Genomic DNA, 27,267 nt, shown 5'->3' with positions numbered 1-27,267 from the left:
AAAAGTCAAACAACTCTCTGCTCCAGTACCTAAGTGCTTTGCTGCACTAGGAGAATTTCCCTCTTCCAGCTTCTGAACGAGGAACCAAGAATTTGAAAAGGCAAAAAAAAAACAGAAGAAAGATGGAGATAAACTTCAGCTCCAGTGCTGCGGGCAGAGGGTGAACAAATGCAAACTGCTTTTGTGGCACTCAGCAGAAAGGCAGAGCTGAGCAGGAAGAAAGGAGGATCCTATTTCACATCTCCTCCTAATGAGCCCAGCATCACACGTGCCTTTCACGGGCAGAAAATGCTCTGTAGGCTCTGGAATGGCTGCCTGTGGATTTGTGCACACGTGGGACAGAGCTGGGCTCAGCTGGGCTCTTTGAGCCCCGCTCGGGCACGTAAATTAATCCTTGTGGGTGCTTGGATTTGCACTTCACACTCTCAGCGAAATGTTAGACATTTGTGAGCTGCGTGAGAGGGAGAAAAAGCAGCTTTTTTTGCCTGGCAGCCAGGGTGACCTGGCCTTATTTTGGTCCTGGCACCCTCCAGACCCACTCACATTTTTTGATTCCTCATTACATCCTGCGCGAATTCCTTCTGGTCTGAGAGTTTCCATTCTTGATCTCTGTCCAAAGGTGAATGCTCTCTGTTGAAAGTTTGTTCTAAATTGATTTAACTATTTTTAAAAGTTGCTCACTGCTGGATAAATATCCCTTTCCCCCTGCAAATGTGTTTCCCCGATTTTCTCCTCCAAAAGGAGAAGCAGGGACATAGTAAAACATTTTAGGAAGAATAGTCTGGTTGATACCAAGGGAGCCAAATGAAAGAGAAACAAAGACAGCAAACAGGATATTTATGGCAACTCTAGAGAGCTGTCTGTATGTAGACATTAAAAAGAGCCCAAAAATAACAATATTGGCTTTTTGGTCTATCCTCAATCACAGAGAACAACCTCCGAAAGACTTGGATGCACATCCAAAGCTTGTGTGAGTAACTGTGGATTGACAGGTGAAAGGAAATAATCCTTAATGTCCTTAATCTGCCTGAAAGGCAATTTAACTTCTGCACACCCTGGAATACACACACACGGCTCTGGTTTTAGATGGAGCTTAATGATTCACTCCACATTTCCTTGGAGAAAGCTCACAGTTCTTCATGGCAAAGAAAAATGTGGCGTAATTAGGCAGCTCCCGTGCCTTTTCCTGCTGCAGATTTTGAGCTGGTCCCTGTCCTTTTGCAAAAGTGAGTCAACAGTATTGTTCTACAAGAAAAAAAAAATTGCTGTACTTTCAATTTATTAAATAAACACAAGAAAAAAAAAAACATGCAAGGTTTATATAATGTACAAGTGACTTAAAAATTAAAAATCCCACTATTTTTTCAATTTTAGGCATCACTAATTTACAGCGGGTAGATCTTACTGCTTTAGCAATTTTCATCTCCAAAAGGGTCCTACACTGCCCAAATGTAATTTTTTGCTGTCAAAATAATAAATAAACGGATCTTTTCCTTTCTGTGCACAGAATTTGCCACTGCTACAACCTGAGGGCTTCCAGTGTTGGCCAGAACTCCTGAAGGGAAGAACTGCCTGAGATATTTCTTCCCTATAGGGTTTGGTCCTTTTTGCTCTTTCCTCCAGCAAATTTATCAGATCCTGCTTCAGAAAGTTGGCTGGAACAAGTAAGGCAATGTTTCAGCATCCATTCTATTTTTTCAGCTGAATTTAAAGTTCTTTTTAAACATAAATGGCATCATTAAGGTCGATTTGTGGATCTGTTAAGATGTAGGTGGTCTGATGCCTTAAATACGACTGTGCTTCATTGACTCCAGCACTCTGAGAAATGTTTCACCAGGAATTGCCATCCAACTCCTCTTTTTTTTTTTCCTTTTTGTTTCCCAAAACAGCTGTGTCACAGATAGCCCTCCCCTCCCCTTGCTCCTCTGACCTCTTACTCTGCAATCCTCTTGGATTCCCTCCGGGAAGGCAAATATTCCCTCCACCTTCCCCCAGGATTGTGTGTTCCTTTAACCTCGGAACAAGCTTTGGCCACTAAAAATAGAAGCCCAATTCCCAACGTTGCCAGCTCCTGTTGTGCCACCACTGCTTTTTTGACATTCTGTTCTCCTCGGTGGATCACATGCACCATTCCTGCCTCCTTGCCAAGGCTGACAAAAAGCACAACGTGCCACCAAAATTTTAAACAGGAATTCTGACTGAGAACCAGAAGAAGGAAAAAAAAAAAGAAAAAGAAAAAAACCAACGAAAAAAGCCAATGATGTGTTGAGAAGTTTTTCAGAGAAAAACATTCACAGGACTACAGACTCATGGAAACTCAAAATGGAAAATGGATTAGGTCATCCTTGTTTGCTAATTCAGGATAACCCCCTGTGCCACTGACTGTCTTAAAAGCCCTAAGTGAGAGGTCTCTTACCAGCATCTAAGAAGATTATCCACAAGACAAGATGTGGCTGAGAATTTCTGACATTAAGACTGAATTCCTCCCCTCTGAACAGCATCTTTTCCCTTTCCATCACGGGTCTCCAGTCCTTCCATCCCGTCTTCACAAAAGGACTTGAGGTATTGAGACTTTCTCCATAAGAAATATCTGGGTTTTTTTCATGAATATTTGTTGGATAGTATTGCCTTTTGTTTTATCAAAGTTGAAGTACTCAATGATCTTAGAAGTCTTTTCCAAGTTTAATGATTCTATGTTTCTAATTAGGATAAATTAACTTTCACCTTTCCAATTGGCCCTTGGTTTTAACTGATTAGTTTTTTGCACAGCATAATGTACCTCTAAAGAAAGCACACACACAGAGGTAGCCCCAGAGAAAATAAAAAAATTGAAGAGAACCCCCCTGGATATTCCAGATTTGAGGCATGGACAGAAGGTGAAATATTAATTTCAATATTTTTGTAGTCTATGCCACCCCATCCCTGATTTCAATCAGCCGCTTGGACCCATCAGTTGCTTGCATTTTGGAGAGATAAAATACTTGTGCTATTCAAGTGCAGCACAGTGAAAAATGGGTGAAAAAAAAACAAATCTGAAAACTTAATGCAGAGAACTCTGACAGGTTGGTGGTCTGGGGTGGTTGAATGATCCCTTTCTGGATTTTCTTGCTGCTGGAGAAAAATCCTTGGGGCTAAAGGAGCACAGCTCCAAACCAAACCATTTGTATCAGTGTCCTGGTAGCACCATATATCACTTTGATTTGAGAACTGTCCTCACAATCCCTGCTTGTTCCTGATCAATACTTCACTATGAATAAAAGCGAACAGAACAAATGGGAAAGATTTATTAACCCTGCTGATATGTTAAAAGCATTCTGTCAAAGAATTTGAAAAATGCTTCTCATATTAAGCGTTCAGAGACAGAAAATCCCTTTTGAGTAAGGAGAGGTATGTAAAACACATCAGTACCTCAGTGTGGAAATCCAGACCTGGCTCACTCCATACATTACTGATGAATAGGTATTATTGAAAACTGCATGTGGTTCTTAGCAGGGAGAGCAGCTCCACACAAGAATGAGAAAGTAATTGTCAGCACTCAGGGAGAAACACTGGTCACATCTTTAAGGGGGTTGAGAGAATGGGAGGCTTTAAGATGGTAAAACACAAGATTAATGGAATTGGGAGAAGCTGTTGACAGAATTTCTTGAGGGGAATGAAATTGGAAAGTGATACTCATTGGGACGCAGCCCTTGGAAATTTGCAGCAGTCTGAAGCTATACACAGATCTGCTCACTGTAATAAAAGTATGGTCTGGGACGAGCTGAGGGTTTGAACTGCATGTCAGAGAGTCACTGCTGGAGCAGGGTTCCAAAAATCACGTTGCAGTGCAGCCAATGAATCCCAGACACGGGCACGGAACACGCAAGAAATGAATCCAGCATGATGCACTGCACTGCAGGAAAATCAGCACCTTCAGCACTGTCAGCGAGAGCAAAAACCCACCCAACGTGCCACCTTCACCCAGAGCATTTCTCCAAAGCTGGGACAGCACCTCGTCAATCAGGCATGGCCACAGAGGGAAGAGTTTACCTCTGGCCAAATTGCTTCCCAGTTTGTGCTTGGGATCTTGCTGGGCTGGCATGAAGAAGAGAGGCAGCCTGCAGCCCAGCTCAGACCAATGTGCTGCTGCTGGGATGGGGCAAAACCAAGCAAATATATCCAGGAACATCCTGGATTTGGACGCAGGGGATATTCTGGTCGTCCCTTAGTGATCCTGCAGGGCCAAGGAGCGGCACTGCTAAAACATGAAGCAAGTTCGTGGCCAGGAGTTGGAAGGCAGGTTTTTCCCTCTGAGCCTGGCAAGGAGGCAGGGAGTTTTATTGGAAGCAGACATAGTTTCCACAGTTGCCTTTGTCAACTCTCAATTAGACTGTTCTTCTGGAGAACATCTTCAATCAACTGGAAGCTCATCAACCCACTTCATGGGTCGGGTTTTTCACTGGAACTAGTAACACCAGAGCTGTGCTCTACTTGGAGTTCTGACATTTAAAACTCTAGATGGCTTCGGCTATGCACTTTTTAAAAATAAAAAAAAAATTCTGAATAAAGAGAAATGAGTAGGGCTTTCTCCATAAAGAACCTCCAGCTTTGGAAACAACTGCCTCTAGTCTGGATGGAAACAAACTCAGATGTGGGGAGGATATTGGAGTGAACAGAATTCTGCCATGAAGCCGTTTGGCAAAAGGGTGGTCAAGGTTTTGAGAGCACTCAAGGAAAGACCCTTCCAAGAGCAGGTCTCTCTCCTGGGATGCTGAGGCAATACCTCCTTGGAGCTAAATTTTCTAACTGAGGGGACAGCATCCACTGCAGATTGTAGGAGGTCTTCCCTGGGAGGTCTTCCAAATCCCTCGTGGCCATGTTGAGCCTACCCAGGCTGTGAAAGCCAAAACCATTTCAGGCAAAGTGAGTACAGCAGTAGGAAAGTCAGCTGGAAAGCTACTTTTTAAAACTTTCACAACAGAAAGAGAATTGAGTTTGGTCATTTCTTCCACAGCGCCAGCCTAGAATTATCAGGGATTATAGCTTGATGCAACATGAAAATTATCTCGTATGTTTTACGTATTTTTGTTCTCTTTGGGGAGTTGGGAAGGAGAATTATTGAGAATACAGAAAAAAAAGTAAAATAGTCATCTTACTTAGAAGCTGCTTGGTTTCCTAAACAAAGGGACATTGGAATACTTCACATTAAATGGCATTTTTGGCCATACCCACAAGTATGTCTTTCCTGCCTGCTGCATTATAATCCAGCACCTAGGAATACTCAGCCAGCTGGATCATACCTTGGGCAGAGTACTCCAGTCAGTCCCTCAGAAAACAGATGTCAAATCCAGCACTGGAAAGGCTCCTGAAGACCTCCCCACCACCACAGTGAGAAGAAAAAGTCATTTAGAACCTCATGAAAAAGCAAAGATATTTTTTGGGGGGGATGTGTGTTTTCTGATTGGTTTTAAATTTAGGACTAAAATGAAGGATGCAAAATCAGGGGCTGGAGGAGCATCTAAAGATTTGGACAAGGGGATCTGAATCTCAGAACAGATATTAAATTTGGTCTCTAACTCTCAGTGTAGACTAGAAAACATTCTCAGTAGAATATCAGATTTTCAAGAGACCCTGCAGTCTTCCATCACAACTCCTCATCACTAAGTCATAATAGATTATTGTCAACTTTTCAAGATCTTTTCTGAGAGAAGGGTGAGTTAATTCACACAATAAGTTGTCAAAAGTTAAGGGGAAATCCCTCTCCCATCTGCTCTCCCCAGTTGCTGGAGCTGCTGTGGTTCCACACAAGAAAATGTTGATCACGCTGGGTTTTTTTCCATATAACTCCCTACTTCAGTCAAAGCCTTGGATGGAAAATGCAGTGGGAATGATTCCAGGCTGTGCCTCAAAATGGAGTAGTTTTTGCAGGTCTCACCTCTTTTTTCACAGTAGTTGGAAGGGGCATGAACTTGGAGCAATCAGATGTCTAAAGGCTTTATAGAATGGGACAGTTTAAGGTTGCTTGGGTGTTCTGGATCCAAGCACTTCTTAATCTTCTGAAAGCTTGACTTTACAACTGAAACATTTCTTTCAATGCTGATTTTAGATGTGCTGCAGAGTTTAAAAAAGGCTGGCATTGTAGGAGATTGTAACTTGGAGTTGTGTAAGAAATGACAAAGGAAAAGCACAATTATTTAGGATAATCTACAGGGATTAAGCTCAACAGTGGAAATTAGGATTGACTCTGATGTTTAACTGACCTACCATAGAGTATTTAAACAAAGCAGATGCCACAAAGGACTTGAGGTTCTTCATTGTAGGAAACAGTTCTCCAGAGATCCCATTAAATAGCAGGAAGATATGCCATTCCTTCATTCTCCTCCTCAGATAAATGATTTAATGTAGAGCTTCGATCACCACACTCCACCCATAAAAGTGCTTTTCACATCCTGGGCGTTGAAGAGCGTGAAAAGACATCAGGATCTGGCTCTGGAAGATTTATGAGGGCATTTAGTCAATCACCTCAACACCCTCAGCGAGCTGGGTTTGCCCCAGCACTGCCTGCCAGCTCCAGCCCAACAAGTATTTGATTTGAAAATGCTGCAGCAAACCCCAACATTTGTGCGTGATTACCCAAATTACAAAGCCAGTTTGTAACATGCCCATAACGAATTAAACGAAAAAATATGTACAATAATGAGGTCTTTATTTCCCAACTTTTATTTTCTACAGCAAACGAATAAATTGAATGATTTGAGCACCAAACCCTCCAGTCCACCTTGCCCTAAACAAACCACGGAGTGATTGCAGAAATGGAGAGGTAATTAACTGGGAGTTAGCTCAACCAGCTGCTCCCTGGATTACTGAACAGACTAAGCCTTTGGCAACTGGCTTTGGTAACACCCCTCAGCAATTTTCAGCGTGTCTTTACTCAGAGCCTTTAACGTAGCCAAAACCCCAGGAATCCACAGGTTTTTAAATGATCAAATCCACAATTTCGCCTGCCTGTCATGTTCATGCTGCAGACTTAGCGGATCTCTCCCAATAAGGTTTGCAGCACGTCCTCTGGATTTGATTAGGAGCAAATCTGCACTTCATCTTAACTCCTCCACTTTTTCTGCCCTAGACCTGAGGAATGCAATATTGGCTTCTCCCTCAGCAACTCCCACATTTGTAGCAAGCATTATTGAGCTGGATTTCTATCTGGAGTGTACTATTTTAAAAGGTTCCAATTCCCACCTGAACACCATGGCATCTCTAGCATTAAAAATCTATATTAATTCATATATTTTACTGTTAGTGATGTATCTACTTCATAGCTTCCCTTAAGTTTAGAAACCTCTCATGCTCCAAACTGTGCAGCATTCATCACGTTAATTAAACACTGAATAAAGAAGTACTGATGGCAAATTCCCTCCCTCCACACTGAATATGAAATATAAATGATTACATAAAAAAGCTTTACTCATTTAAATTTATTTCTATAGATTACCCAAGAGCTTTCCAATTTGCTTAGACATACAAAAGAATACATTCATTTTTTTCTTTTATGGCATTTTATATATAATGTAATAAAAAAAACCCAAAATAAATTGATTTGGAACTTTGAATTACTAACCCTTAGCATGCTAGTTTCTCCCACTCGATTTTTTGTTTTTAAGGTTTAGCAATGAACACCAGTGTTCCAACAAACACTATTATAAGGCTTTCAATGTTAAACTTCTCTCAGCAAGTCAAAGGAATGTTTTCCACAATTTCTGTGGCAATATATTTTGGTGATTCATGTAATCAGAGGTTTGAGAGGTTGTGTCATCCTCCATCTCTATATTTTACCTGTTATGTGATTGATCTTAATTAAACTTCCCTAATGAATCCCCATGTCACAACTCGTGTAAATCACATCTTATGTGCACGGGTGAGAACATTTCCCACACAAAAGCTCCAGACATTGGCCGGGAAGGATTTCTTTGCTGGCTGTTGATAAGAGCCACTGGAAGTGAGTGGAAGGGATTGAGAGGAGATATTAACAAAATGCAAACAGATAAGGAAAGAAAAATGGGATGTGTTTATCATTCCTGGCAGGGGTTCAGTGTTCTGGGCTGCAGGAGATGGTTCAGATTCCAGGGAAGCTGCTGCACAGGTGTAGATTGCCCTGGAAAAACAGACCTGGAGCCTTTGATTTTGGATCACTCCATACCCTGAACACCAACCACTTTTTCCTGCTGCAGGTGAACTCTCCAAAGGGGGGTTCTGAAGCCAAACAGGTTTGGGAGCTCCCTACTCAAATTAGAATTGTGGGATTATGAGTGCTGAAAAAAGACCTGCACACAGCTTCAGCTGAGTGGAGACTGAAAATGGCTTTCATTTTGTTATTCAGCTGGTTTTGTGTCCCTAATTCCTATTGCTTTAGGTTTTTGAGCCTTGTTCATGGATCAGGATTTAACCACTAAGGATGGTGTTAACATGGAGTAGAAGCGACATCCAAGGGGTTTTCTGGTTGACAAACCCTTTTCTTCATAATTGAACTTGAAAGAAATTCAAACCGTGCTATCTTTCAACAAAGAATTACTGTTCACAGAGATAAATTGATCAGTTTTTCCTCATTTGGGAGGTTTAGAAGAATTAAAAATGAGATAATTATTTTTAAACACTACTAATTTACAAATATCACATCAGGAGTCACAGGGATTTGCTGGTGGAGAGTTCACCCAGGATAAGCTCCAATTTCCAATCATGCCAATGCCAAATTGATTACTTCACTGCAACCCCAAATTCATTGCTGTGAAGCTCAGCTTGTTGGTACCAATGCATATGGAAAGATTTTGTGTAAATCTCAGTTTACTTTTGGTACAAATGCCACATAACTTGGGTTTGTGTGCAAAAATGAAAGTGAAACCTCAGCTGAGTCCACATTATTTCCAACAATTCTGTTAGCCAGGTCCAGTTTCCAGCAAGCCTAGGACACTCATTTGGAAGGTTACAAACCATTCTGATGAACCTTGGTTGACTTTTCAGCTTCAAAAAAAAAAGAAAAAACTGAGATTGGGGCAATTTTTACCTGGTTTCCAGTTTCATAGGTACAGCTGGTTGACATTTCTCAAATAAAACAAATCATGACCACTTGGCTTTGCTCCAAACATTGATATTTTTAATACATCCCCCACCACAATTTTTCAACCTCACTACTTTCTTTGGAAAATATTCAAAAAAATTCTTCAATATCAAAAGGGGAAAAAAAAATAAAGACCTTCTCAGTGGCCTACAAAAGACATCTTTTGTTTATTTCTAGGCATCTTTTTGGTTGTTTTTGGACAGCCAGAGCAAGTGTTTTGCCTGGTTACTTCAGATTGTTCTGTGCTTTAAATTTCCTTCCATTCATAGCTGAAACACTTTGGGTCTGATTTTCCAATGACAAAGCCAAAAAATATTCGACTTCTGGTCACCATCTTCCAGGTTTTCTGGGGCAATAAAAAATGATTTATCATAAAACCAAACAGGCTGAAAAATGTTATCACACTTGTAAATGTCCCAGTAAATCTTTAAACCCTGCTTTTCTCCCTCAGCTTCTAAGGAAGGCTTTTGTAAGCATCAGTTAGGAAGGTCACAGCAGATCACTGTGTGTAGCTTAGGCAAAGATTAACTTCCAGTTCTTGAGGAGCTCAGTTTGGGCTGTGCAAGGGATGCTTGAAAATCCAAATGTGCCATAAATCCCCCGGTCCAACCCTGAGAGTTGAGTGACCACAGATGGTGGAGTGAAAGGTCCCTGTGTAGCACAACTCCAGCTTTTTGGAGCTGCACATTGTCAGGAATGACCTCTTCTCCTCCCATGGAACTATTCCTCCCATTCCTCCTCCTATGATTCTGCACATTTTATGACCGAGCTCCTGGACCCCCCAACATGGGACTTGATTTGTCCTTCACTTGGGATATTTTTCACCTCCTGGGCACTTGGTAGAGGGTTGACACCTTGGTGAGTGTGTTCCCAAGCTGCTTTTAGCCAGAGACACAGAGCTTAAGCTTTTCAACAGCTGCTTTATCTCCGCTTCTCACCCCTACCCCCACCCCAATTTCAGGCTGAGATGAGCCTCCACCCCCGACGCCCATGATATCTCACTCCAAAGTCCTGTCAGAGCCACAACCAAGGCCATAAATTTCCCAGCTGGGTCACAGTACTCCCTATTCATTTAGTGAAACATTATAAATGTGTCCAGGCCCTGAGTGAAACCCAATCCGTACATTCCCCGCCTGGCCATTCCCGAGGCCGATGGCAGGGTCATCTGGAATTACCATCGCCTTATCTGATTGGAAACTCATCACCTGCACTTTCAACACCGAGGGCTCCTCGGGAATGCCTCCTAAAATCCAGCCCTCTACTCCTTCAGCTCTGCTGCTCTGGGATGGGAAGGAGCACAGGGCTCTGGCCATGGAGCAGCAGAGGCGAGCTGGCCCAGAGTGATGCTCTCCAACACATCTGAGGATGGGAACTGTCACCCCGAGGCTGCAGATCCAAGCTTGGCAAAGCCAGAGCTCTTGAGGAAGGGGCCAACGAGCAGCTGTTGTGAAGCAGCATCATTTCACTGAGACTCGTAATTTATATTCTATTTATTTCATATGGGACCCTCGCTGTGACCCTCGTGAACATCATCTGGTAGCGGTTACATGACATCTGATGTCTTTTCTTTCTCTCGCCCTATCCTTGAGGGAAACTGGATCTGAAAAGCAGTGGAATGTTTTTTGGCTTGACAGGTGAAGGGTTCAGATTTTTTTTTTAAGGTTTTTGGTTCCATTTCACCCAGGGAAAAAGAAAAAGCCAGGAGGACTCACACCTCAGACGTCACGGTCTGAGTGCAAAGACCCACAGGGCAGCCCTGTTTTGAACTGTTCCACATAAACCCACACTTAAACCCTTCAAATGTTTCAAACACCACCCGAGGCCCTGTGCAGGTGCAGAATTAACTCCAGGTATCAGCAGACTGAGCTGCCACCCTTCCATCTCCCAGCTCAACCATGGAACTTCCATTCCCAGATACAAACCAGCAAGTGCCTCCAAGCTGTATGCTAAATAAACAGCCCAGGAAAAGCTCAAACCAAAAGGCTTCACTTCCAGCCAGCATTCCTTCCCCCATGCCAGCCATTCATTCCTGTAATATTTAGTGGATTGCAAAGAGATTTTGGATTTCCTGTCAGGTTTCTGTCCTTCAGGGAGTTAATTATGACTTGGGACTCAAGGAACGATCTCTGCTGCGGTGCCACACTCGTGCATGTGCTGCTGCTCTGATTTATCATTGTGTCCTTGCTCCTCTCAAAGGTTCTGTTCAAGTCTCTGAGAAAAAAATAAAAAAGAAAAAAAAACCAAAAAAACAGGGAATTCACTGAGCTGGAGTGATTGATGAGAGGGGACAGGAGTGCTGATAATCTGCTCTGGGCTGGTGGATGCTGCTTACACAGGTTCAGGGAAATGAAAGGGTTGAGAATGAAAAAACCCAGATATTTTAATTTCCCTTTAGTTCCCTCCACCTTGTATCCAGCTCCCAGGGCATAATTCAGTGTTCTTGGTGGGTGAGTGCTTCCCATGGAACAGGGAGCAGCCTCAGGGACAGAGATCAGCTCCTGGGATTGCTCCAGCCTCGCCTGCCTGATTCCCTGAACCCATTTCTACCCTGCAGGGAGTGCAATTAACCCTGTTTTCCATGAATTAGCACAGGTACTCCTGGCATTCACCACAGAGCTCCTTGCCTGAACATCTACCCAGCGTGGCAGGTGGGTTCTGCAGCCACGTTGAATTCTACCCGGTGACTGCTGTGAATTCCTGCTCTTAAATCTCCCCATGAGTAACTTCCCCAGCTGTAAAATAGGGATAGTGCTTCTCCCCAGTGCAGGGGTGAAAGGAAAATAAATACACTAAAGCTTCTAAGCAGCTTAGGTATTAAGAAAATGGGATACATCTGTGGGTAAAATTTACAGATAGTCCATTTTGGATACAATCTGATTAGATTTATCCCCTAGTAAAACGGGGTAATTTCTGTGAGTTCAGGAATGTTACTTCTCTCCCAGTGAAGCAAAAATCCCTGGCAGCTCCTGGGCTTAGGCAGTGGCAGCCCTTGGGAAACATCTCAATGTAGCAGCTGATGCAGGAGGGTTCTCTTGTTTTCCACCCATGTTTGTGCCCATCCTCGGCCATTTGGGGCTGATTTCCCATGTGCTGGGGTGGCAGCTGGCTGGTGGCTCTCCACCCTGCAGATCCCTTCAAACCACAGATCCTGGCTCTGGCTCAGCTCTGGATTCACTGCAGCATTCCTGTCTCATTTCCCAGTTTATACTGGATCTCTGCTTCGTGGGGTGTGACTGTGGGGTCTTAGATCTGGCACAAAAATGAGGACAGAAAACTGTGGTTTGATGGGTTGGTGAACCTAAGGTGTCATCGCTGGCCTGAAAAAAAAAGTGACAATTAATAAAGGACATCTAATGACACTGGAGCAGGGTTATTAAAGGGAGATAAAGTTTATTGTCAAGGCAATCTTTCTGAAAATGCCATTATTGACGAGAGTAATGACCAATTCCCAGTGCTGGATTTTTCCTGGGTTTAGCCCACATTTAGCCAAAGTCATGCCCTGTGTTAAATGAACATCCATCAGATAAAACTCTGGAGAACATTTTCATCTCCCTCTTTTCCTGGTGCTGGTCACATCCCTGTGCCTCACCACAGCCTTGCACTGTGGTGGCATTGCTGAAGCCCTGCTCCCACTACAGTCATGGAATCATGGAATGGTTTGGGTTGGAAGGGACCTTAAAACTCATCTCATCCCTGCCATGGGCAGGGAAACATTCCACCAGCCCAGGGTGCTCCAAACCCATCCAACCTGGCCTTGGACACTTCCAGGGATGGAACAGCCACAGCTCCTCTGGGCACCCTTTACCAGGGCCTCATCACACTCACAGGGAAGAATTTTTTTCTAATATCCCATCTAACCCTTCCCTTTGTCAATTTGAAGCTGTTCTGCCTTGTCCTGTCCCTCCAGACCATCGTAAATTGTCACTCATATTTCTTGTCATCTCCCTTACGGTGCCAGCCATCCCTGTCACCTGCAGTTTGAGGCTAGGCTTCAGATTTGGGGAAAAAAAAATACATAAAACCAACCAAAACCAGCACTGAGGGACCATTTCCCACCCCAAGGAGCAGGTCTTTACACCTCCCAAATTCCTCTCCCACTTTTCAGCACATACAAACCAACTTTGCCATCCTGACCACAGTGTCATCTATGCCAGGATTATGGACTTGTGACAAATCACTGGGGGGTCAAACTGTGAAAAACCCCCTCAGGAGGCACCAACCCGGTACAAAATTACTCTGGCTGCAACTGGGGAGGAATTTTGAGCAAAACATGGCAGCTCCGCTAGATCTGTTGGCCATCTCCAGCATGCTGCTCTTTCCTTACCTATAATAATTTTTATTAAAACCCCAACAGCACTTCCTAAAGCACTTCTGTCATCTGAAGGCTTTGACCTAGTTGAAAAGTTTATTGTGAATATTATTTTCAGGCCATTAACAGAGGAATCATCATCTCTTTGGGGAAAGGAAGGTGCAATAAAGCAAAAAATTTAACCAGGGCTACTGAGAGACTCATTGTCAACACTGAGATTAAACTTCCAACATCAAAGACCACCTCTTTTGTCATAAGGCCGTGTAAAAATAAAGAGATTGTAGCTGAAAGTGGGTTTGTGACAGAGGCTGCTCCTATTCTTAGGGTGTGTGTCCTTGGATCATCACAACTGCAGCAAAAGGCCTCGACTCTGACAGCAGCGCTAGAAGGTTTGAGTGGTCTGGGAATAATCAACCTCAACTCCAAAAATAATACGGTTTAAAGGATTAGTCCCTAATTGTTTCACCCTCAGACAAAAGCCAAAGGAATGGTGCTGTTTCAAAGTCTCAGGCTAATGGCTTAATATTAGTGTGTTTAAATTGAAATTATTCATTTTGCCAAGAAATTGGCTTAAAATTTCTTGCTTAATACCTGAGCCTGGTGTGTGCCTTTTCCAGCTACAAAACTGCTTCAATAAGACCACAATATTTTTCTATTTCTGAATCCCTGTGTTGCTTTTGTTTTTCTCCCATCAAAGCAACCACAAATTTGGTGCATCACAAATTAAGGTCATTAATTAGCTCCCCTGGCATGTTTTTCTCGAGAAGGTGATTGAACAGCTACAAGGGACAGATACACCCAGGAGATGTGCAGCTCCCTGGGAAAAGCAGCAGAAATTTACATTTTTTTGCTTGAAAATTCCCAGTTGGAGAGGATTTGCCAGTTCATTTTTTCATGTCCCTGCCCTGACACTCACCCAGAGCCAGGCTGAGTTACACCGCCTGCACCTGGCTTCACCTGCAGCTCCCTTTGGACACACACAATTCCCTTGGAGAGCAGCAGGGAAAGCCTTTCCATGGAGAAATCCAAAGGACTCCTTTGGGTTTCTCAGCACCAAAAACTCCACTGAGCTCCCACACTGCAACGAAGGAATTTTTAGCAACCCTGCATATAAAATTGGAGCAGGTGCTCTCAATAAAGAAAATTCTTAACCTTGCTCGTATTTATTTCAGTTCCTCTCTGTCTGGGCATCAAGCCACTATTTCAGGTTTCAAGCTTTCCTGGCTTGCTGGAAAGGGTGAAGGATAACCTTTTTCCCCCCCTCTTTTTTCTTTTTTTTCCCCCACGAGAAAATATGGAAACAGATTTTAACATCAGCCCTGGAAGCAGTTTGGGTGATTTGCCAGCAAATGAACTGCAAGGCCACCTAATTAAACAAACCTTCAGCGTTTTTTAAACTCCTCTCTCCCAGGGTGCACAAAAGATGGATTTTGTCCTTTTGGAAGGTGGCACGAAGGAGGGAAGTCAAACAGCCTGATCTTGGTTGTCTCCCAGATATGGATTTATTTCAGAGATGAATTCCACCTGCAGAAATTATCCCTGGATCCAGACCTCAACGGCGGTGTTGGAGCTGCTGGTGATGGAGAAACATTTTAGATCTGGGTTATATTATGCACAGGGTGTGTTTAAATTTGAGCAATTATTTTAAGCATGTCAGGTGCCCAGAGCCACATCTTACAGAAAAAAAAAAAAAAAAAAGCAGTTCCTTGTCCTGCACCTTCTGAAAAAGAAGAAAATTTTGTCGTGAAAAAACCCCAACCTGACAAAACTTTGGCACACTGGGTACAAATCAGCAGAGCCAGATCCACATTTCCATAATTCCTGGAGCTGCCATATCTGCTAAGCTGCTTTGGGCCACTGGACAAGTGTGGGGTGAAAAAGGAAGGGGAAAATAAATAACTAATTAAAAAAAAAAGGGGCTGGGAGGGGAGAGGGAGACAAACAGTCCATTCATAAAGGCATCGGGGCTGCGCCTCCCAGCATTTCACACTCGCTGCAGGAATCACTGGGAATGCTGGAGGGAGGCTCTGTGTTACCCATGGCAGGGGCTGCAACTCTCCTGCTGCTTAAAAAGAAATGTTTTCCCCCAAAAAGAAATGTTTTCCCCCCCAAAATAACGTTTGCCCCCACCCCACACCACTCTCCTCATGCAGACCCCACTTAGCGATGCTCTGGGTGAGTGTTCAAAGGGAAAGTTTGGTTTTCCAAGCATCCAGGGCATATTTGCAGCTAAATCCTGCTGCTGCTTTTATAATTTAGAAATCATGAGTGCAAAAATCACAGGCAAAATTAGAGCAAAATGAAAATAGCTTTTATTTATTTGAGGTGCTGTGTATGAACGCTGAGCCTTCCGTACGGATTCCGCAGACAGCGGATTGAAGGAAAATATTTCTTGCTTGAAATGATTATTTGAAAGATTTCACAGGAATCTTTTCTCCTCTGGAATGGATGGGCAAATTCCCAAAGCAATACTATCAGCTGGGAAAGAGATGAATATCATTTGAGTCAATTTATGAAAAGACTGCAAAAATCTGCCAAAAGCATTGTCCTGTGAATTTATTCAACAGACTCCAATCACTGGTGGATCAGACAATAATCAAAATACTACAATGATTTTCTCTGCCAAGGAAGAAAAATTTTTAAACAATTGGTAAAATGCTATTGAAAAAAAACCCAGAAATTTTCATTCCACTTGTAGCAGAATTAACTTAATCCTCCACCCCCCAAAACAAAATGTTTCTTAAGAAATTTAATAGGAGAAAGAATTGAGTACTTGCACCTGAAAAAGAGAGGACAACCTGACACAGTTAGAAAAGTTTAATTCAAAATTAAGAGTCCAGCCTGTGCCACATTATTTTTTATATATGATGTATATATTTCATCTTTATCTTATTGCAATATTCAGTCTTACAGATTACTTTTTTCAGTATGTGAATTAAATATAAAAAAGTTCTCACTAATAAGAAAAGTACAAGGAATATTAGATAAAGATATAATTTGGATAAGAATTCACTAAGTCTGTAACTGTGAAGAAAACAATACTCAGAGGAGCAGGGAAAATTTCAAGTATCAGTGAATTCAGGAGCTTTTAGTTACAAACATCCCATTAACAGCACTGAAATTCAACAGTGACCATGAATCATTTTTAGTGTATTTTCTTTTATCAGAGAGTGAACTATGAATTAGAGAATCTATTTTATCTTTTCCCTTCATTTACAATTTTCCCCCCAAATTCAGCCCCAGTAAAACCATAATAAAGTATTATTTCATTTTCTTATTTAATTCAAAGATTTACTTGAAGGTCTGCCCACAGTGTCTGACACTGAAACAACATTTTCAAGGTGTCAAATATTTTGGTGTTGCTTTCTCTAGAGAAAAAAAATCCATCCTCTCAAATCCATCAATATAGAAATACCTCACCTACACCAATTTTGGGGAAAAATAGTAACTCCTTAAATGTAGCTATCAGTTTTTCAGTATTTGTACATCTCATTAGGCTTCATTATTTTCATCATCAGCTAAAACTTGTGCAATTGTAACTTTTTTTTTTTTTTTTTTTTTAACAGCAGCTACAATTGTGTGCTTGAGGAAAATATCTTGAAATTATCACTGAAAACTCAATGAGCCCTTTGAATTTCACAACTGAACAGTGAACAAGCACCCCTGGGAAGCACCACAAGACTTGTCTGACTTCATGGAGGGGGCAGCCTGGTCACCTATTTTTAGCTGGGAGATGCACGTTTGCTGACATCCACATGGAAACAATTGGGGATGCAAAGTGCCCGACACACATTTGGTAATCCCCACTTTTGCCTTCACCTGGAACTGGGAAGAAATGGTGCTCACACTTGGGGCTAAACGTCTCCAGCAAGATGAGAGCTGATAAGATACCCAGTTAAAGAGGGAATTGTAAAAAAAATCCTAATTAGGTTTAATTGTCACGCCACGGTTTCATCAGTGTGGTTGGTAATTAAGTGCAAATTATGCACATAATATATTACAGATGTGGAGCTCTGCTTTTGGAAACATAGAGGCTATTATGGGATGGAGGAGAGGTTGGAGGGAGGGGAAGAAATTTGTTAAAGTTGTGGTGGAAACGTTGGTTCCCCCAGAGTGAGGTTGTAGATCTCGGTATGTCAGAGTAGTTTTAATTTTAGAGCTCGTCCTATCCAGAACCTTCTTTGTTGTTGGGCTTTAAACCAGCAGAAAATGTAAGAAAACTCAAGCCCTAAAATATGGGGCACTGGGGAGATTAGTGATGGTTATTAGTTTTCACAGAACTTGAGTAATACTGTAAACACAATAAACTCGAGCTGAAAGAGTCACTCCAGTCCAACCCGCTGGGTTTATATCTTCCCACATAATTAAAAAAAAAATATATAAAAATTTCCTTTCTGGTTGCAATTTCTCATGTTTAGTCTGAACTTAGAGGAGACTTTTGTTTCTTTCTAAGCTGCAGTACAATTAACTTGGCTACTGTAAGATTTAACACATGAGGAAGATCATTAGACTGTATTACCTTGCTCTGTATATGCTTTTGGCATCACATAAATATATAAATATAAATAAATCACAAATTTCAACCCAACCCACACAACAAAGGAAATAAATGGAATTTTGGAAAAGGTTTTATCTAGTTTTCTTTTTCAGTTCATCCTGGAAGAGCAAAACACTTCCTGGCAGTGTGGTATGTTATAATGAAGAAAAGACTTTTAGAAGTGCTGAAGAAATTTCACTAAATTTAGAATGTTTCAGAAGTATTTCAGAAGAAACATGGGTCTGTTTTAAACATCACTCTGAAGAGGTGGATAGGACTGTGTGAGTACACAGAGCTCACCCTCTTTGCATCACTCATCTGTTTTATTTTCAGCATTTGTGATGCAACATCATTCATCACATTGTTAATCTGAACAGCAGTTGGGTAATAAAAGGATAAAAAAACCAAAAAACCTTTTACCAAAAAGTACTGATTTTCAAATTATTTGAAGAAAAATTGAGTTCTCTCTCCTACTTTTGATTACCTGATGTTTACCACTGACTACATGTTGAGAAAGTGAAGCTTGATAAATCCCAGTTTACAATTTCTGTGAGGAAACTGAGGCACAGAGGTTGATTATGGTTTCTCATAGAAAGAAGATTAAACCTGTATGAACCTGACTGACCAAAACAGCCATTTGTTTACCCATAACACTTGATTTCTTCTATTATTTTCCCCACTTTTAAGTCAACTAAGCAGCACAAATATATAATACCAATTCCAACACTGGGCAGGCTCGTGATTTTAAGCCTTCTGTCAAGCTCCATAAGGCTTTTGAGCTGGAATATGAGGTGTGAACAAAAAGAACTGTTAAAACAATTGGGGTCAGCACCTGCCCACTGGATACGAGAACTCCTGTGGACTTTAATGGCATTATTTGCTTGAATAAAAAGAGCAGGGATACCCCATGGCTTCACTCATTTATTTCCAGCAAATGGAAACCTGGTGTTATATGACCAGAAGAAAATGAAAAAGAGGTGGTTGGAGTGTGGGAGTTCTCCAGTGATTTTTGCAAGCAGCTGAAAACCCCTGAATTCCCACAGAAATGTTCTTGTTTACTGACAAACCCCCCAAACTGAACACTTCTCCAACTTTTAACAATTCCTCTCCAGCTACTCATGGTTTCTGGAAGTTGAAGCATCTTCAGATATATCCATATCTTTGTCCCACTTGGTTTCCAACCACTCCTTTTTCACAGAACGCAGCAACTAAATCATCATAGCAGAAATACAAATTTTAGCCAAAAAATTAAGTTAGGGATAAAAAGGCATCTTTTTTGTTTTTTGTTCCAAAGAAACCCTGGAAGGCAGCTCCACCAGTGACAATAATTAGAATATCAGACATGTTCAAGGTTCAAGAAGAAGGGGTTCAAAAAGAAGGGGTTCAAAAAGAAGAGATTCAAGAAGGGGTTCAAGAAGAATAGGTTCAAGAAGAAGGGGTTCAAAAAGAAGAGGTTCAAAAAGAAGAGATTCAAGAAGAGGGGGTTCAGGAAGAAGAGGTTCAAGAAGAAGAGATTCAAAAAGAAGAGGTTCAAGAAGACGAGGTTCAGGAAGAAGGGGTTCAAAAAGAAGAGGTTCAAGAAGAAGAGGTTCAAGAAGAAGAGGTTCAAGAAGAAGATATTCAATAAGAGGTTCAAGAAAAAGGGGTTCAAGAAGAAGAGTTTCAAAAAGAAGAAGTTCAAAAAGAAGGGGTTCAAAAAGAAGAGGTTCAAGAAGAAGCTGATGCAGCCCAGCCAGGTAGGGCTGTGTAGATGCTGTCACCGATGTCCCCCATCCCTGGTAGAGAAAGGTCGGTGGGAATGGTGTCCCTGTGCCCTCCTCACTCCACAGGACAATCAGGTCCATATGTTCCATGTGTTCCCGAGATGGCTGCGACTGGAGCAAGGTCAGCAATGCAGAATTGTGGGCGGGAAAGTGGGAAAGGGAGAAAAGGTTTAAAAAGGCCAAAAAGAGAGGCTTTCATTTTATATTCAATTTGTCTTTTCGCCTCGGAAAAGGGCACAGGGGTTGGAAATTATGGTGGGTTTTTTTAAATTTTATTAATGACAGGCTTTGTGGTTGCTAAGGGAACTTGACCCAACCAGGGGGAAAGGAATGGCCCAACTCTGCATTATCAGGATTAATCTGCTGCCTTGAAATTGTTGGATCTTTCTCCGCTGGCCTCACGAGTCCTTCCTGCTCTGTCTCTATCTCCACGACCACCTTGTTGACATGAGCCTCCCGCTTAATCCTTGGGAGGAAACCTAACCCTTGGCCTCGGAGAGCTGTCCCTGGGAGAGGGTAAGCAGAGTGCAGCCGTGCAGGAGGTGAACCCAACCCTCCCGAGCCCCCGGGCTCGCTGCCGTCACACAATAAAGCAGCGAGAGCAGGGCGATGCTAATTTAACAGGGGGCTTGATTACACCCCCACAGGCCCTGCTGATTCCTTCCAACAGCCCCCTTTATGGAATCAGCATTTATTACACCCCGTACTGTAAGCACGGGGATTTGCTTCTGTAGGGCACTTTGGCTGAGCCATGAAATGTAATGTTGTTTTTATTGCTCAATAAACGCTGTTCGCTCTTTCACTGCCGCTCCAGCCCCACTTTTTGAGCCCCCGTTAAGCCTCGAACACAATAATTTCACAGCCCAGCGATGAGAGATCACAGCTTGTACCCAGTTCTGGCTGCTCCTGAGGCCTCCTAGAGGCCAGATTCCAGGATAATTCGATCTCTGAGATTTTGCAATCCAAGTTTTTTAATTTCTAATTTTTTTTTTTTTTGGAAAGGCCTTCAGGACTGTGAGATTTAGTGGGATCTTATCATTGAACAGAGGGTTTCTTCTCTCTTTCTAGAGTGTGTTGGCCTGAAGGACAGGGCTGTAGAGCCTCTGGTATTTTGTTTCCCCATCCATGTATGTCCACATTTGGCTTTGCATCCCATGATTTAATGTAGGTGCTGACAAGAACCCTGCGGGCATCTCCCGCACTTCCCTGCCAACAAACCCAAATCTATTCCTTTGACATGCCCACCTCCAAGCTGGCATTCCCCTCTGAGGAGCTCAGTGTCTGTAGCACATTAATTAACACAGTTATGAAGGGTTCAGCTGTCCCACCACGGTCAAGAACAAGATTTTCCACTGCTGACTTCCCTTTGGCATTAAGGAATGTTTGGAAACTCCGTACAGCAACACGCCGGACTCCTGCACTGCTCTCTCATCACCTTGGAGGGCTCCTGATGTGCCAGGCCATTATCCCTCCTGCTGTGAGGGATGCAGTGCTCACAAATGCTCCTCTTTGCAATAATATTGCAGATGGGGAGCGTTTGCAGCAGTGAAATTGAACTGTTTTAGGCATTGGTTGTGTGGTGCAACTGAACAAAGCTGTACAAGCTTTGAGGGCAGGAGTAAACATTGCAAACTAGGCTAATTGTGGTAGGTACATTCTGCTCTCTTTCAGGATTTTTCATAGAGGAGCACAGAGGAAAAAAAACAATTTCTATTTCTGCTCCTTGTTTTCCCATGTGCAATGTGTCTGGAGAATTGTTTCCCTGGGGTGATTGCTTGGTTGGATTCCGGTGAGGATTGTTTGAGCTGATGGCCAATCCAACCCACCATTGTCTGGACTCTCAACAGAGGGTCACAATTTGGGAATTAGTTAGATATGGTAGTTAGGAAAAGTAGGTATGTAGTTTTAGTATCTCCTTTAAATAGTATATTAATGTATTATAGTATAGTTATAATAAAGAAATTGTTCAGCATTCTGAACTGGTGTCAGACATCAGCATTTCTTCCCACTGGGTTCACCTGCATTTACAATAGCTAATAGTGAATACTGGATCCTTTTAGCATAAAACGATGTTGTAAAATTCAATTTCACATTTTGCACTCAAGGCTCAAAGTATCATTCAATTTATTTTTCCCTTTTTTTTTAATCATCAAAGAATCACATGTCTTTGGGTTAAATTGTGCCAAAACCTCCAATGGGATTTCTGTTTACAATGATTTATTTATCATGAATGGTCTGAGCTCTGTGCACCACTTCAAGTGGGCCGCTCTCTGAATTTCTCCTTGAAACATAATCTGTGTTTTTCCCTTCAGACTGGACCATTACAATTACAATTCTATTTCTTCCTCTTTATTTTTGGTCATTTTAAATAACCACTTTTGGTCACCCACTCCCACATATCTGTAGATCATTTTAACATCCCCATTGGTCAATGCCAAACATGACCACAGTGAGTGGTTTTTATATTTTCTCTTTTTTCAGTCCATGCATTTATCCCAGCAGGAATCTTATCCGTATCATCATGCGTTAGGATGCTGTCCCCTCCTCTGCTGAGTGATCATGGGTTTATTTTGATTAAGTACTGCAAATATAATGATAGAATTTCCGTGCCATTCCGTGCCATGATTCTGGCAGTTCTTCTTTCCCAGAGATAATCAGGATATTGGATCTCTCTTTATCTGCCAATACACGTGTATTTATATAAAATTCTACTGCCATGTTTAGCTATTTTAACTTATTTTTATGCTTTTCTACAAAGAATCTATATTGGGAGAAATGTAAAATCAACGCTAACAAAATTCACAAAAAAGAGAGGAGTTAAGTTCCTGTAACATGCTTTTGGCAGATGTAAATGGATTTAATTTTTTTTAAATATAAAAAAATTGGTAAACTATAGATATAGCAACAGATTCTCTGCTTGCTTCTAAGGTAGTTTAGCTCTGTATAGAAAATTTTATTTTCCAACAGTGCAGGTGGCCCTGGTTCTCTGATTCCTAAATATCCCAAAGCCTCTTTAGGGGATGTTTGCTCCCATTTATTCCTCTAGAAATGGATCTGATTAAACCCACAGAGGTTAGCTTTTACTTCCCTGGGTTTGAGTGAGCCCAAATAAATGCTGAGCTCTTATTTTAGAGTCCAGACAAGTGAACCAGGTTTAGTGCAAGCCCCCATCCATAAATGTGACCTCCAGGACCCCAGAACAGCAGCACCACAAACCCCTATTAAATATTTTGTCCTACCAGCAAAGGGTTAATGCATACCCCTTTGGAAAAGAATCCCTTTGAATATGGCCTGGGACGGAGCTCAAATATTTTCTCAATGGAGAGTTAACGGAGTTTTCTGCAGATCTGGGGTGAAAGAAAAGTCTTCAGAAAGTTTCAGAAGAAAGCTCCTTTGAAATGGCCCGACTGGTGTTATGATAAGCACTTCGATAAGCCCACCCATGGAAAAGTTATTAGGAATTTATATCATATGGATCCCATTAACCTAAACGTTTGCTTTCAAAGCAAACTTCTTGGTACATGACTACCACTAAGTCCAAGCACTTCAGGTTGGAGGATTGTGTTTTTACAAAGGAATCGAGGGTTATCCAATCAATTAGCTGAATTCCCTGTGTAATTGTGCTTTAAATGAATCACCTGGTACTAATGAGGCTGCTTACCCGTTAAAGGGAAAAAAAAAAAAGAGTGTTGCCTTTAAGGGAAGCACTTTTACATCTGTGGAAGAAAATATCACGCAGTTTATGGTTAATCTTTGGCACTCAGTGCCTCGGGATATACCCAAGGCGGGTAGATTGGGAAGATTAGGCAAAAGGATTTAGGTTGGATGGCAGTCAAAATATCGCTCAAGCTATTTTTAATTAATTATTACTAGACTATCTGAGATCATTACTGATATCAAAGCCGTGTCATTTGGGTGACAATAAAATATAGGCTAAGAATAAGGCTGTAGGGTATTCTTCAGAGGCCGGAAGCAGAGCAGGAGCATGGAGATGACAGAAAGAAGAGGAGGAAGGAACTGGCATTGACTGGGGCCAAATGCCCAGTGCTCGTTGTGCAGAAATTCAGCTTTAGAGCTTGGAAGAGAACCCAGTCATTTTCATCATCTCTCCTGCCACACTCTGCTGCATTTTGGAAGGGTTTAATACATAGGCTTTTGCCATGGAATCACTTATCTCTGTGCTGTATTATTGCACAATTTAAACACATTAGAGCCCTTGCAGAAGCATAAAGGATTCCAGGCTAAACAGGCTATTTGTCTATCCCAGCCAGGCAGCACGTAGCCATCAGTGGTGTAATGAAGGATTTTATCATTAACTTATATCGTGTTTCTAAATCAATTCACTTGAGCAAGAAGAGAAAAATAAAAAAAAAGCATTTAAGGCCCTGCTCCACACAGCAGAGTCCACAGGCAGGAGGCTGCAGAGAATTATCTGGAGCATATTTCTCCCAACCACAAATGGGTTGGAACAATTTACTGGATGTGAGCACTGAACAACAGCAGATCTGGATGACTGATGGGGGAGCACCCTCAGCCCTCCTGCCCAGCAAACTCTTGATTTTCCTGCTGGGAAATGCTCCACACCTTGTCCTGCTCCTCTTGGTCACGGTGGGATGGCTTGAAATGCCTTGGATCCAGAAGGGCCTTCAAAGCAGATATTGAGCAGCTTGTTGGAATTATTGCTGGGCTATTTTTGGTTTGTTCAGAGGTCAGTGCCTTTCCGTGAGCAGGGAGTTATGAGATATTCCCCTGGACAAACAAAGAGATAATTGCTCGGCAAAATAAAAGAATTCACTCGGGAGTTGGCAAACCAGAGAGGGTTCTCGCTCTAATTCAGAGAAATTTCTGCTGCGTGTAGCTGGGATTTCTGGCGTGTGAAGAGTCTGACTGAATGTCTCCCCAACTGTTCTCAGTGAAGCGGAAAAAAATGAGAAACACACAAGAAGTGCCCACTTTTGATCAACAAGGTGTTTTGAACTCATAAATTATGTCTGAAATTAGGCGTGAGCTGGAAAGTGTGAGGGTGTTTTCCCTCGGTCTGGGAGCTTCTTGTTTGGAGAGAAGGAGTGCTGTGCTTCTACCTTCATCAAATACCTTTTCTTTTTCCACCTCTGCTTTCTAAGAAGGAGGTTTCTGCTGCCATTTATCAGAGGAGTCATGAGTGTAGGATGGAGAAGCACCACATCCCTCCCTTTCTTTCTCCTCTGGGATTTCCTCTGTCTGAGCCTCATGCTTAGCTCCAAAGAGACCTGAAAATGTTCCAGGCTGTGGAGCAGGTTGACCTGCAACCTAATCTCATCCCAACTGTCATAACACTGTGCTAGCCACGCACAGCTCATAAATCCCAAAAACGCAGAGGTAATGGGGAGGGCTTTGACAGTGCCAGGATTAGAAGGGCACACAATAAACAAAGAGTGCCTGAGTGCAGAGGTACAGCTGAGCAGTGAAAAATCACCAGGTGATGCTACAAATCTTGTGCTGGTATTTCCACAGGCCCCTGGGGGAGCCCAGTTCCCTCCCGTGATCCCTCTTTGGACACACCTTAAGGCCAGGCATGGGAAGAGGGTTGGTGTAGGGGCTCAGCCTGGTGTTACACGCGGCTGAAGGGGCAGGTCAGGCTGTCTGGGAGGATATGAGAGGAATTATCTTCCCTCAAGCAGTGATTCCCTCCTCTAGAGCTAGGATTTCTCACCAGCAAGGCTGGGAATTCCTGGCTTCATAAGGAAGAGAACAATCCGTGCATCCGAGATAAAGCACTGCCCTAAGCAAGCCACCAGGTTCAGCTTAAATAGAACAAGGAGAAAAATCATCCCAGAAAAAGATGTTCATTTGTTAAAGGTTTCAGAAAATCTGACTTAAAGAAATTTCCTTGTAACTTCTACAACTTCTACACCAAAAGCATGGATAAGTAGAAAAGCTGCAGAGAAACTTACTATCTTTTTACAAGAGTGCTTGTGGTGCTGAATTGTGCATCTCTTAGATCCTGAAATAGATTTTAACATTGTTTTCTTAACCCTGGCATGGGAAAGAGTGGATTTTCCAACCTTTGTTAATGATGGACAAGCCTGAAGACTTTTGATAATTTACTTCACAATGGGTAAATAGCCAAGGTAACCTTATCTGAACCAGCCAGGATCATTTGGTCTAATAAAGAAGCTGAAAGGCTCATGAGAATGGGACTTCTTACAAGATTTCCTTTATTTCCTCTTTCCAGTAGGAAAGGTGACACACAGAGGATATCCTATCTTTCTGTATTTCAGCACCTCTGTTTCTCCTCAGTGCTGGACTAAAAGCTGCAAAGTTATGTGAAAGTAGAGACTGGGAATCATTTCACTGACCTTTCTGGAAAGAATAAATGTGGCCATAGGTTTATCTGCATAACCACAAAATGGTAGAGTAATATTTATTTGATGCATTTTTCTTTTAAGTCTATTAATTTCATTGGTGTTATTTATTCAGTTAACATATTTTGTTAGGCAATGGATCAGATCCACCTTTATCCCCTGTTCTTTAGAACATTTTTTGCTGGTAAAAGTGGGGCTTTCTTAGCTGAAGAGAAAGTTTAAATCCTCTTGGACTCACCCAGAGAGGTGAGAGAAGGATCTTAGATTACAAGTTGGAAGAGTAAACCATCAACTCAGAGGAACTAATCTTAAGTCCAAGTGAGCAAAGTGTGGTTTAGCTTTCAAACCTGAACTTTTAGAATTGATGGAAACATCCCTTTGCTGCAAACCCTCTGCTTACCAAAAGAAAAATAAAAACAGTGCAGGACCTGACTGATAGAAACACACTAAGGCAGAGGTCTGAGCTAAAAGAGTAGAGAACCTGGTGTCAATGAAAGTGTGCACCTCCAGGGAAAAAAAAAAAAAATGCTTTAAATACTGTGTATTCAGAAAAAATAAAAAAAAAAGGAAAACTAGGAAGAAAAAAAAAAAAGGAAAAGTAGGAAGAAAAAACCCAAAGGAAAAGAAGGGCCATGATCCATGCTGATGCCTGCATTTCTGTTATTAGTAGTGGCCCTGTCCCAGCCAGGCATGAATCACATGCAGAAATCAAAACTAAATGTTGAGCAATCCTTTGGGGGCTCGGGGTGGAAATCTTCACGTTTGGGTTTCCTCCAAAAGGAGCAGAATGGTGGGATGTGGATGCTCCAGGGCCTCCAGCAAAACCTGCTCGCTGGGATTTTGATTATGGTACCTGTGGCCCAAAGGTCTTTGAAATGATTTTGCTCTTGTGAATATCTCTGCCCATAAACATGGATATATCCCCACATTCCTGCAGGAGTCATCAGCAGGGCAGTGGCTGAGAAGATTTATAAATTCTGCTTCAGGCAAATTAGTAAATGTCTATTTTCAATTGGCGGCTTTTTTGTTTGGTTTTTTTTTTTTTGTTTTTTTTTTTTTTGTTGTTGTTGCTGTTTGTTTGGGGTTTTTGTGGGGGTTTTTGTTTGGTTTGTTTGTTTGGGGTTTTTTTTGTGTGTGTGTGTAACTGCTGGAGGCTAAACCCTTGGATTTCCCTGGGATGTTTCCATTCTCATGTGACATCTACCTTTTCCACAGTCAAAATT

Source organism: Lonchura striata, chromosome 11 (assembly GCF_050655825.1).
Source record: "Lonchura striata isolate lonStrDom1 chromosome 11, ASM5065582v1, whole genome shotgun sequence".
In the NCBI taxonomy this organism is placed as follows: domain Eukaryota; kingdom Metazoa; phylum Chordata; class Aves; order Passeriformes; family Estrildidae; genus Lonchura; species Lonchura striata.
The sequence above is the reverse complement of the archived record's forward strand: the minus strand, read 5'-3'. Positions refer to the sequence as shown.